Source organism: Bombus impatiens, unplaced genomic scaffold (assembly GCF_000188095.3).
Source record: "Bombus impatiens unplaced genomic scaffold, BIMP_2.2 scf_3474, whole genome shotgun sequence".
In the NCBI taxonomy this organism is placed as follows: Eukaryota; Metazoa; Arthropoda; class Insecta; order Hymenoptera; family Apidae; genus Bombus; species Bombus impatiens.
In genome coordinates, this window is record NT_179893.1 from 951,566 (window position 1) to 964,083 (window position 12,518).

General features: G+C 48.5%; 1 protein-coding gene across 1 annotated transcript in view; it reads left to right on the forward strand.

Moving 5' to 3' along the window:
- Window positions 1-189: 189 nt before the first annotated feature.
- The window catches only part of LOC100748863 (LIM domain only protein 3-like), a 25,561-nt gene continuing 13,232 nt past the window's right edge, over window positions 190-12,518 (forward strand). The window contains exon 1 of the mRNA XM_003494705.4: window positions 190-528. The gene's annotated coding sequence lies outside the window, so the exon portion shown is untranslated. The remainder of the gene's footprint in view (window positions 529-12,518) is intronic.

A 12,518-nucleotide genomic window follows, 5' to 3' on the forward strand; every position in this document is an offset into this window, starting at 1 on the left:
GGTGCGATGACGGTCGAGTCCGACTGATGCGGAGTGGGGAGATAGTCAGTGGCGGGGAAGGTGGCAACAGCGGCGTAGGGGTGGAAATTTAATACACGGGTGGGGGTAGAAGCACGAGAGTGGGGCGGCTGGAGGGGCGAGCGGCGGTAGANNGGGGATTTATCACTTTCGGTGGCGTGCCGCGGTCGCACGCGGTGCTCGGTAGTTTACAACTGACCGCCGAGCGGGCGGTTTCGTGACTCTTGTCGTCCGCTTCTAGATCCTGCGTTTATCGTGTTTAAAGGACGCGGGATGTCTCGTTCCGCGGTAGAGTAAACAGAATCGCGATCACGATCGAAAACATCTTCGAAGATCGAGCGAATTCCATACCTTGAAACAAATGTTTCGATGTTTCATGGAGAGGCGAATGATAAATAGTGAACGTTGTTCTGTGCAGCTGGTGTAGTGTCACGTGACGGAGGGAATCTGGAGAACCGTGCTCGGCACAAGGTACTCGTGGAAACTGGCTCGAGATTCGAACTCTGTTAGGTAAGTCTCCGAATATTTTAATAAATTATTGTCATACGTTGTACGATGTTAATTTCTAGTGACACTTGATGCACTAGTATTTCTTCTCTCTCTCTCGTGGCTTTTTGTTTTTAATGTAATCGCTAATTGGAGTGATAAAAACGAAACGCCAGAGAGGAATTGGAAATGCGGTGTGTAATTCAAATTTCACTAGTTCCACTCGGCCAGTCCAGTCCGGCCGCGATCACACGTTCAATTTAACAGGGGCTTCCGGTGAAAACCGCATTTGCCCTTTCCATAGTGGTGCGATTAACGTGCGCGCGCTCGCGCTTGTTCCCGCTCAATCCGCGTCGTTCGAAAATTGTTATAAAATTCCGCGTAATCCGCTTTGCATGCGAATGGTGGGAAATGAAAAAAACGGTTGAGAGACAAATGAAAGATGAAAATTACACGCTGCCACGATATTGCGCGTTAGACCGGTGAATAGTTGGCTATTATCGCTCCCGATATTTTTTTTGCCCTGATGCGTGTGCTTCACCATGATGTTTAGTCATCGACGCTGTCTTGGTTCTAGAGCACTAGTCCTTGTCGCCGGTAGCATCGAACGTAATGCGTTCGTATGGTTGCCGTTAGCAATACCGATTCCTTAGAAGCGAGCTTAATCTGCATCCCGTCAAATGCTGACACATTGCTACGCTTACTTTCTCAGCGTAAGGTGGCGCTCGATTACAGTTGACTCGCGGCAACGGGAGACTTTTTTCAACCAACGACCGGAATTACCGTGCGAGTCGCGACGTTCCGACGCGTTCATAACACAATACCCCTGTTATTACGAATGGGACACCGGTCGTTCGGTTTAATTGACTTCGATACGTCTCGCAACCGATGTTTATCCTTCTCGCACATCCCGGCTGTAGACAAAAAATTTCATTCATGAGAATACTATTCGCGACTTAAGCTCGATCGTGTACGATTGATCTTGAAATTAAAATCCCGCGATGTAATTACTTTCACAAGTAAAATTAACGCGTTTTCTTTTATCTTATACTTAATATACGCTTACCCAATGATCCATGCTGGAAGTTACGTAATCGAATCTCTTATCTATCTATTTCCACTCTATATCTTCCGTTGGTCTTTGTCCCTCTTCCAGAACGCTCGGCCACGATCCATTGCCACCGGATATCTAAGGGGCTGTCCGTTGGCCGTCCCGACCGGGCAGAGACGCGAGGGTATCCGGTCGTTTGAATTTCAATAATTGGCGCCAGTTTTAGTAGCGGCGGCGGTCTCGTTAGTCGCCCTCCCGAACGGAGTGACTTAATTATTTCGTTTGAAGTCCGCGGTAGACGAACGAGGGAGGAGAAGGGAGGCCAAGGGGCTGTCAGAGGTTGTGAGGCGGAGGCGGAGGTAAAGGAGGCATTTGGGTGATGCACAGTCAGGCTCCAATCGTCTGTGTGTACGTATACGTTCGAAGACGTTGCCCCGGTCCCCACACAACTCACAAATAAATTGAGAAAACTGGAGCGAGGGAGACGGTCGTGCGAGGCAAACGTTTATTTTACACCGACAAATTGGTGCAGCTAATTAGCTCCGGCTAAAAGCAGAAGTATGACCGTGACGCCACGCCTCGTGTCGCGCCGCATCGATGTTGTTGCTGCTGTAGCACCAACAGCAGCCACGGCGCGATTGTACGTAACAACGTTTCATCGTTGCAGCCTAGAGACGCGGCACGATTCACAGCAATTGTCTCTTGCTTCGTGTTTTCGTTCCTTTTGTACACCGCTCGCATTGAATCTGAAGCGTTTCTGTACCGGTGCTTACGCACCGAACCACGATAATGCGGCAATTAACGCTCTTTCGATTCTTTTCTTTTTTCCTCTCCTATTCCTGTTCTTTTTCCTTCCCCCCGCTCCCTCCCCCGCTCGTTACGTGTTGAACACGATGGAATGTTGTTTTTGTAAAAGCAACCGAACATCTTCAAGGGCGATCTCCTCCGATCGTTTCGTGACAACGTGATGCGTTTTCGCAGGAGATATTTGTCGGCGATACCAAGGAAATTATAGGGGACCGTCAGTTGCGATATAATTTAATAATGCCGGCCACGCGTAATGTCTTTCGACACGCGTCAGCGATAATTCCGAGGCGAATGTCCAATAAAAAGCCACTTTGCCCGATCGAAATATCAAATGTAATCCTCTTAAGTCGGGTGCACCGGTCGAACGTGTATCTCCGGGACTGACCATCGTACGCTATCCTTTCCTCTTCTATCGTCTCTCGTTTCCTCTCCCTCTCTCTTTATCGTTCAAACATCGCTGTCTCTCTCTTACTAGTTCCGAGGGAACGTCCGCTCTCACCGTCCTCGTTCCACCCACGCGATTCACCGCGAACTTCTAAGTTAACTTCTAACCCCACACCCTTTTCCCTCGCTCCCCATTCCTATCCAGAGGCGTTGCTTTTACGGCGATTGAAGCTTCCCGTGGGTCCTTGGGCACTCCGCCAGGTGGCAGTGCCGCGTCCTTCTGGGCGTCGGCCCCCGATATTCCATTTACAAGATTTTTTAGACAAGGCTCGAGTATCTCTCCGCAATCCGCATGATTTCTTGCTTCATCGTTTCTCAAGAATCTTCTAGGGAGGCGAACCGCCTCCGCGACCGGTCGAATTTTCCGCCTGCCACCTCACGTTCGCTACGGGTAGAGTGGGGGCGGTCTGTTGCCGCACGCGAACGCGAATATAATTAACTGAAACTTTAATTCGTTCTGTTCTCCAACCGGCCGTTTGAAATCCGATAAAGTAATCGGTGGATTACGCGAATTTCGACAACGTTGATCGATACTCGAGAGATCGTTGCGATGAACGGTGATGATTTCCGGTGACGATTCGCGTCCTCAAAGTTCGATCGAACGTAAAGCCAGGACGTAACGCGCGATGGATCCGATCCACACGGACAGAACGGTAACAAAACGGAGGTAGAATGGGATACAACGGTGCGGAATAGAAGGAAGAGAGCGGTCGGTGGCAACGCGCAATATCGCTGTGTTCCCCTGATCATTAAAGAACCATTTGCAGTTGCACCGATGCCGACCGACGTTGAATAATTAACCGGCCACCGACTAAAATCGATTCATTAATTAATAAAGCGGCTACGCTCGCTTCTACTAATAACGCCAGTCCACAATTGAATAGAGATCGCGTTCATTAACTGTCCGTGTACTATTAGCAGCGGTTGCGGTACATTACGAACGAATCGAATCAACTAACCAGAATGATCGAGTTTACCAGGCCGATAAACAATTTTTCTGCTTCTGCCTTGGGTTTTCTCTCAGGGTTTACCATCCGATCGTACGCGATCGTCATCGCGCGACGCGTATAAAATCTAAGTCTCTGTAACGCTTGACGTCGTTCCGATTCGCGGCATAGACGAGCATCTGTATCCTAAACCGCAAACAACGACGGTTTGTTTCGTGTCAACGGGTTAAAAAGACTTTGTTCCCATTGTTAAACGTTTCACTCCCGCATCGCCTCGACACGGCTGTTCGCTATCGGTCGTCGCGCGGCTCTACCGTCTGTCTTCGTGCCGCGAATTTTCTTCCCCCTTCCCCGATTCTTTCCTCGACTGATCTCGAACACAAACGAACAAGGAAGAAAGTTCCATCCTCTTGCTCGACTCTCTGGTACTTGCTCTACCTATCTCTGTGTTTGTCCGTCCTTGTTTCTTTCTATCCACCCTCACTCTCGATTCTTCGTACTCTCTCTCTCTCTCTCTCTCTCGCTTTCTGGTAGTCGTTGGTCGGGCGGTGCCGTCTATTGGCCAGGATATCTTTCGATTATCAAGACTATCCGTAGCTACCGCCTTAGCCGAACGGGCGCCGTTGTCTTCTCGGCTCTTTCAATTAATGTTTTGATTGATTTCGGACCCTTGCCCGGAGGCCGACCCTCCCCTTCCGCCTGGCTCGCGTTCGATCCTCTTCAGCGCACGATTCTTGCCTCGCCGCTGCTTCCTGCGCTCGCGTCATCGATCTTCATATTTACCTTTTAAGCTTCTATTGTCTCGCTTATACAGTTCCGCGTTATTTGTCCAGGATTATTCTTGCGGCGGATAGTAAAGTCTTTTATCGAGGATGGAGCGCGGAATATGGAATACAAGTCGAACGGTTTGCTCCTTTTGTACACGAGAAATCGGTTCGATGGCTTACTTGAAATTCTCTTCGTGTTTCGTCAACCCGTGGACACGAATCGTTCTTTCTTAATCCGTTGTTTTGTTACGTCGAATCAATCACGTGACGTGGATTTTGCTCCTGATCCAACGAAAATGAGTGTTATTCCTTGCGTCTTATCTCGAGTCTGACTTCGATTCTTCTGCAGAGATTATCAAATTGATCTGTCGCTTTAAAATTCAGATATCCCAAGAACGTCTCGTTCTTCGGTTATCGTAAAAAACGCATCTATGTATAATTTCTGTCTCACGTTCACCGGGTCCCATATCAAGGTAAAGGAACGTCGGGACACCGAGATCGAAGAGTATTATACAGTGGTAGACAAAACAAAGTTTAAAATTCCCACTTGCATGTACGAGCGTTGATAACATCTGTATTAGACATATTTTATTAAATCGTAACAACAATTTCTAGGATACCTATTACATCTATTCATCGATTTTGTATAATATTATAATTTCGATTTCCAAAATTATTGTTTCTCCATATCGCTTATCTTTAAACGTTCTTTCATCCGCCGTTTAATAAGATTAAACTTATCCAACTTCTACAATCACCTTACACATTTGCATACGAGAGATGGGTGCCCTATGTCGCGTGGTAGATTTCCAAAAGATCGAACAAAAGTTGGCCCGTGAGTTATTTAGATCAAAGAGCGAGCGATTTAAAGCGGTTCGGGAGGAAGGGATGGGATAACCGTTAGCCGCAGCTTTCTGCCCGGATTAACCGAAACTTCCGTTTCCGATTCTCGTGTACGTGCCGCATCCACGCGGAGAATGGACCCCCTGGTGCGGGTGTTTGGCAACGGGTATTCGAGAAGACGGCGACGTTGCAGACAGCGTCGGCACCGTCGACGCCACACTAGGCACTCAGCAAAGGAACCAACGAGAGATCCAGCCTCTACTCGTTCGAGACGGTCCCTCGAATCGGTGTTATACCGGTGGCTGTTTTATTGCGAGATTTGCGGCGTGGCCTCTCCGTGTAACAAGACTTACTGAGATCTTAATAGAATCTGAGACCACCCACTCTCAGCGAGTCCTGTAGCACCAAGTAACGCCGTCTTCGGCTACACAGTGCCGTAGCCTTTCTTCTCTCTTTCTATCCACGGAGTTTCCTTTTTCCGCCAGAAAGAGTCGTCGCTTCTATCTCTCTTTGGTTGCTCGGCCTTTCTTTGGCTGGAAGAGGATGGACGGAGAAGGGAGTTGACCCCGGCGCTGCATCCCTCTATCAGGAAAAGGGGTGCTTATTCTAAGCGTATATAAGAGGGGTAGGAGAATGCCCGGGGTGGGCTGTAGAGTGATTTATGAATATTGCCTACCGAGAAAAGTGTATCGCGTTCGCCGCGTCGATTTTACCTCGACTCCGGAGCACTTCGAAACGCGTACGCGAACTTTCCTCCGTAACATTCTCGTCGTTACGATTAGCGGGGGCCGACGAAATAGAAAAGGGGCGGATTTCGAGTGGTAGCTGTTTCGATCGACACCGACCTATCGGATTCTCTTGTCGTCCCGGTGATTTCGATCGTTCGCTCGCTATCCCGGAATCTTTTCGGCGATCGTCTAATCCGATCTCAACGGTTTCATCTTCCCGTCGTTTGTACCGGATCGAAATTCGAGAGAAATTTCACGTTTCCAATAAATCACTGGTAATTGTTTAACGAAAAGATAAACATCGTGGCTGTCAACGGGAGGAATTTGAACGGTGATATTGGCTCGACGATCGCAGAGATTACGCAGACGCGATCGCTGTAAACCTTGGCGGGTGGCGCTGCGCTATTCTTCACCGTACGACGTAATTAATTTTGCGTTTTATCGCGGCATCGACTATTAATTACTGGCGGGAACGTGAGTGCGCGCGCGACCGTGCCCCATCGCGCTAAATGAATGTTCCTTCGGTCGACAATAGAGAAACCTTATTAATAAATATGTGCGGGTATCTTGGCCGCGTGGCGCGATAATGGCGATCGCGAAATTCGAAACACGCGTCTCTGTATCGTCTGGTCGGCTATTCCACCCACGCGAACGGAATATTTGGAACGGTTATTTTGTAGCGCAAATATAAACGTAGCAAAAATAAACATTGTACTGGTATGTAATCCACCCGGAGGGTTATCGAGCTCACATCTAATAATAATAATAATAACAATAATAACAGTACACACCTGTTCGAAAACGATCATTGTAATTGTTCGAGAGTATGAGGAGCGGTATTTCGGCATTTTTATTCTTTTCGTGGCAATGAGAATTTTTCGTACAAGATTCTCTCGAGCTTAAAAAGATCGTTCCGGGCTGCGGGGTAAATATCTACGTAGAATAAAGAATGGTTAGCGCCCAGGGCCATCGATGATCGGTTGGCAGAAGCAATTTTATATTTTATTCCTCGATTTAAATTTATCATTTCGGATCTGGCAGGGACAAAAATAAGTTTAAATTGAATTCCATTTTCCCCCCCTATCCACGACGACGACCGCGTGCATACGCCTACCATCTCTATCCCTATATTCTTCGTATACCATCGAACAATTCTGTTTCGCTTTTCCAGCCAACCTCAAGCCTGTCGTTTCTTCGACACGTCGTCGCGAGGGCTAGCGGTGGTATTGCGCGAACCTTGTTTCTTCGAGGACGGTTTAATGGGAGCCGCGTCAGACGGGAAACGTTTCGTATTGATGCGCGTTGTACATTTTCAGCGAGCAAACGGGAAACGTGGGAAATAAACTCGGTGGGAGAAGTAACGTTCGAGGAATTCAAAGTCGACGCACGGATTATGCTATTATCCCGGTCTCGTCTCGTCCTTTTACACGACTCTTTCCCCTCTCTTTCGTCTGATTCCAGTTTTATCGTCGTTTGGGATTTTTGTTTAATACAATAGAGACTGATCGAATAGCGAAACGTTGAGGATGAAACAGGAGACGAAATTCCGTGGTTAAGACCGCGGCAATAATCGTTAGCGTAGTTACCAGCTAATTAGCGCGAAGCTTCGAAAATATCTGGACGCGGTGATACGACATAAAGCGAGGAAAAACGGAGCGAGTAGGAATCTCGTGGCGGAGTGTAAACGAGAGAAAGACAGAGAACAGCTAGAAGAATATTTTATAACGAGCTCTCGCTACGAAGACAGCACCAGCGGTACGGTTGCCAGCGCGTATAACGGTAAGATCGGGAGTAGATCTGTCTCCCCAGGAAGCTTGTTAGGCGTCGGCGAGCTCCGCTATCTTCTAATTGGCGATATAATGATTCTGAAGGATGGAATAGCATGGTCCTGAAGGGGCCGAGGAGCACCCTATTCCGTACCATCCCTTGTTAGGGGTGAAATTAAAATTTGGCTCTACCTACCTTCCTGCCTCTCCTCCCTTGCATCGTCAAACCTCCATCTTCCTCAGCCACTGTTCCATCAGGCACGTTCTCTCTCTTCCACTCCATTCACCTCTCGCAGCTTCGTCCTCTACTTCCTCCCTCTGTCTCCTTCTTAACTTCATCCTTTGGCTACCTGCTCTCTTCTCCCTGGTGGATTCGTTATGCGACCGCTGTGAAATGTATATGTCTTCTGATATAGCTGGAGGATTCGACCGCGAGGACGAGGCGGGGTCGTCGTTATCGTGTCGTTCGAATTTCGAGGGCCTTTCTTAGAAAGCTCGGCTGGTCGAGCACCGAACGCGATTGCGTTTGTTATCCTACTTCTCTCCTCGTTCCCTTTTCGTTCGCCACGTCCGCGTTATTTCCGCCGCACTCTCTCTCTCTCTCACTCTCTCTCTCTTTTCCTCCTAGCCCTCGGGGAAACGTCGTTAAAAGATCAAGGACCGATTCGTGGCGGTCGGATCACGCGGCAAACGATCTTGTCTTCGCGCGAATTTCCCGGAAAAACGGAGCCGAGTGGAATTTCGAGATGGCGCGTCCATAATTGCGATGATTAAACGCGTCATCCCAGCACGCTGGTTAATTGGACGAGTCAGTTGGAAAGTGGCGTATCAACCGGCGATTTCGTTTTATATCACCGGAAACTATGACTCGTGAAATCAACGCCGGGCCCTGTAGTTAAGCGCCAATGCTTAATTAAACGTTAATCTCGCGCACGATGGCAAACGAAAGTAGCGGTGTGTCGGGGCGGTGGTACTGGTTGGGACTAGTAAAGGGGAACGTAAGGGGAAGAGGGTGGTGTAGCCGGGGCGAAATTAAGGCTCGCCGGTTGATTCGAATTCTCCTTGAGAAATTTCCTTTCCCTGAGAACGCCCTTCGTGCGCTCTCTAGTAGTTACTAAACTGGTCGTCTCAATTAGCGAAACTTGCAGCTACGTTACCGACTTCCAATTAGTCATAGGTTGCAAACTGTATCGCGCTTACTGGAGCGAGACTAATAACTCCTAGACCATGAAATATATGCATAGATACACGATGCAAATTAGTGGTACACGGCCGGGCGGACGTTTATGAAATACTTATCTTAAGAAAAATTTCGGCTCCCTCTGTGTAATCCCATCTACCTGCCAGTCAAATATGTACGTTAGGTTTCTCAATTAAATATCTTTTCTCACCTCGTCCTCCTTATCACGCTTCTTCGCCGTGTTTCCTCCTTTTCACAGATTCAAGAAATGCGCGATACAGATTTTTTCCCGCGTGAAAGTTCAACGTTCCAAGACCAGACGAAACAACAAACGTGTGCGTCTCGGGATCTGGCACGTTTGCGTGTTGGAACGAATAGGTATAAGTATATGCGCGCTTCTGTGTGTGTGCGCGCGTGTGTGCGTGTGTATATGCTCGACACATAGACACACGTATTCACCGTCGATCCTCGGCGAATTTACGAAGGCCCTTGTCGCGCGGCTGATAGTTACAGGCCTGGTCTCAATTAGTAGAACTTACGTCGCTAGGGTCCAATTAGACGTAGGCTAGAAGCTACACCCTGTTTGCTCAAGTTTGCCGTACCTATGCACCACCGTCCGTCGGATGGGGTTGCTGCCCGTCCTGTACCTACCAAGCCTGTTGAAGGTGTCTTTTTCCTACGCTAATGACTAATTAGCAGCCTCTCCACTTCACAGTATAATGACACGGGATACAGCCTTGAGCCGTCGGCTGGGATCATTATTAAACCCCGAAATTGCAGTCGTGCCTGCCGCCTCGTGTTATGCACCGCCTCGTGCCCTGTACTTTGCCCTATCCTGCGTTCTACTCCCAACCCTGTTCAACGTGGTTTCGTATACCCTCGCCACGACGTCGCGACGCACCGTACTCGCTCGTTTCACTACCCACGGCTCGATCCACGGCTCGAAGGACACGCGGCAAGATGCGGAACGTGACTCGACGAGGATGAGGGTGCGTTCTGATTTCGCCTACCTCTTATACGCACAACCTTTACTTCCTATCTTTTTTCACATTGGTCTGCCTCTATATCTTTTCTCTTTCTTTTCCATTCCTTTCGTTATATCATATTCTCTTATACGTCCTCCTGATTATATTTTGCAATCTCTTTCGAAAGATTCGATAGAACGTACAAGTTGTATATTTACATTTGATCGACTGGTTTCGCGGAACCGGATAAGAGATACGCGTGAAATTACTCGTTTAATTAATTCAATGTTAAACGCAATTAAACAGGTTTCCTCGGCGCGCGCGCGCTATTCTCAATTACGCATCAGTATTTCAGGACACATAATACGAAACGAGAGAGAGAGAGAGAGATACCACCAGGTGATCCTGTGATCCTGCAACAAAATCACTGGATTTTACTTCGGTTTTTAAATTAATTTCATAGATGAAACGTACATTTCAAGCCACGCTATAGTCCATTTCCAACCCTTGGCATATTATACGACGCCCATTCTCTCGCTTATTATACAACGGACAAATTCGTTTCGTTCTATGGAATAATACTTTCCCACCCTACCCGCACGGCCCCGTGCTACAAAACCGTTCCTTCCTTCTTCCTTCAACCGTTTCTTTTACATTTATTTATTTCCTAAACGTCCGTCCCCGCTGGCTACTTTATATTTGACATTTTTATTAAACCAGACGGTAGCCCCGTGTGTCCGTAGCGACAGCGCGTATCTCAGGGATGGCAATGGCAGTGGGGACGCACGAGGCACAGCCCCGCCGTGTTATCCCATATTGCTGTTAGGGCAGTTTCGTAATCTCGCGAGGGTGCCTCCTTATATATCGAGCGAATAAAAAGTTGTATCCGTCGCGCCGATTCGTCGATCGTCGCGTCCGGTTTTCCACCCCTTGTCGCGCGGCTCGCTCCATTTCTCCGGCCACGAAAGACAGTCAGTGCGGAAACGATGGGATATTGTATCGCATCCAGAATCACCGGTACCTCCATACACGTCCCCTCCATAAATCAACTTTTCACTTTACGATTCCGGTACGTCCGAAGGCGGCAGTACCCTTTGCGTCGTTTCTTGCGCGAGAACGATTTTACGCGGTCGATCAACGGCGGTACGCATCCCACAGAGAGAGTTTTCTCACTTTCTGCCGGACTGTGAGATCTCGTATATATCAGAATCGTCGAGTATCGTCCGGACGGCACGGTCAGTCGGTTGCCGATACACTCATTGTGCGTTGTCGCGAAATAATGGGACGGTAAATTGACAGAACTAGTTTCATTTTATCTAGCGTATCATCGAACCCGGGGTTTCGATAACGGATACTGCGTGTCGGTATTAAATACTGCGCATGCCTGACAAATAACTGTACATCCGTGAGAAGTTCGATCGGCACGCGCAACGTAGGGAGATTTCCGTATCGATACACCGACAGTGTTATACTATGTACCACGCGCACATATGTAAACGCAACATACTATGTTGCGTTTTACTCCGGTTACGATTCTTCCGGGTGATCGCGGGCTGTCGCGAAATTTTCCTTCCTCTTTGCCGCTGGAATTTCGTTCATATCTCTTTCCCTTCTATTCCGTGTTCGCGACACGGATTTTCACGTCCGCGCGTTCGATATCGTCGAGAGACGATATCGTGTCCGATAGGGAGAAAAAAAAGAAGCGTAAGGAGTCGTTGGAAGGGGTCAGAGAGAGAGAGAGAGAGAGAGAGAGAGAGAGAGAGAGAGAGAGAGAGAGAGAGAGAGAGAGAGAGAGAGAGAGAGAGAGATCCGTAGAAAAAATGGAGCGCACAGATCGTTTGACGAATCACGAGGTGCCTCTTGGATACCAACGTAGTCGGGGCACGCTAAGAGGGGGCCAAGGGGATACGCGGTAGAGGGATGATGTTTTTTTCCTCCGCGGCGCCTCTTTAATTTGCCCTCCAATTAACGGACGGGGTCCTATTTGAAAAATACCTGCCACGAGGGCTGGCAATTATACTCCTTCCTTTTTTTTTTTTTTTTGCGCNNNTTTTTTTTTTTTTTTTGCGCCACGAGCGCGTTATTAGCGCTATCCGTCGTTCCTCTTGCTCCTCCTTCTCCCTCATCTCCCATACTCCTTTCTTCCACCATCCTCCCACTTTGTCGTCATCCCTCCAACTTCATTCCTCCTCTTCCTCGTATCGTCGAGTCGAGCTGTTCCTCTTCGTTCCCACCATCCGCTCGTCCCTATCCCACCCGCACTCTCTGTCACCCTCGCTTTTTACATGCGTGTGGCCGCGTTCGCGTATCCGTATCTGCGTCTGCTTGTATGGGTGGTTATATATGGGTGTATTGCAAAATGTGCGAGTGCTGGTGGTCCAAAGGGGGAGGACACGCGGGCGCTCGTATGCGGGAGAGAGGAGTGGCGTCGCGGTGAAGAGAAAGGGAGAGGAACAGGGACAAACTGTTGGAAGAGGGAAACGAGAGACAGAGAGGTACAGGGAAGAGGGTATAGA